Source organism: Penaeus monodon, chromosome 19 (genome assembly GCF_015228065.2).
Source record: "Penaeus monodon isolate SGIC_2016 chromosome 19, NSTDA_Pmon_1, whole genome shotgun sequence".
Classification (NCBI taxonomy): domain Eukaryota; kingdom Metazoa; phylum Arthropoda; class Malacostraca; order Decapoda; family Penaeidae; genus Penaeus; species Penaeus monodon.
Genome location: NC_051404.1, coordinates 12,037,504 through 12,038,139, shown reverse-complemented (window position 1 = coordinate 12,038,139; position 636 = coordinate 12,037,504). Strand labels below are relative to the sequence as shown.

At 35.5% G+C, this 636-nt stretch overlaps 1 protein-coding gene across 1 annotated transcript in view; it reads right to left on the bottom strand.

The window, feature by feature from the left end:
- LOC119585330 (roundabout homolog 1-like) overlaps positions 1–636 on the bottom strand; it is a 189,296-nt gene that overhangs the window by 138,463 nt on the left and 50,197 nt on the right. The window lies entirely within an intron of this gene.

The following is a 636-nucleotide window of genomic DNA, read 5'->3' as shown; positions in this document are numbered from 1 at the left end:
CGGTGTTGTAAATATGGACGAGTAGGACCATATGGTAGTGAACATGGTACGCCTAAAAGAATTCTACTGAATTGCAAATATTCTATATTATCTGAAAAATAGAAATACATTTTTACGTCGCGTCGCGTAGAATAAAATTCATATTTTTGAGCCAGAGGAAAAGTTACCTTAAAAGGGCTTTGGTTTTTTATCATTTTCAGTTATTTGTCCATTTTTTTGCCAAAAGTGCTGACATCGAGTAGAGTATTATTATTTTCTTTATTCTCGTTTGTACTAATCCGATACTTTAGATCTGAAATCATAATCAAAACATCATTTGATAAAATTATACTCAGAACAATATGAGGGGAAAAATAATACAGCATATCTGATGCAAGTTAAAATTAACATAGCAGTTGGTACACTTACATGCACGTATATGGAACTAACTCCATGTACATACGCAAATAAATTTTAAACTGCACATACATATGCACACATACATGGGGACACACTACGCACGAATACACAATATCACACCCACCCTTACACATGCTCAACAAATATGCACCCATTAACAACACAAACACAACCGCATGCGTATACCGTGGCATATGCGGCATCGGACAAATTTTCGGTCGCTCCCCCTGATTTGTG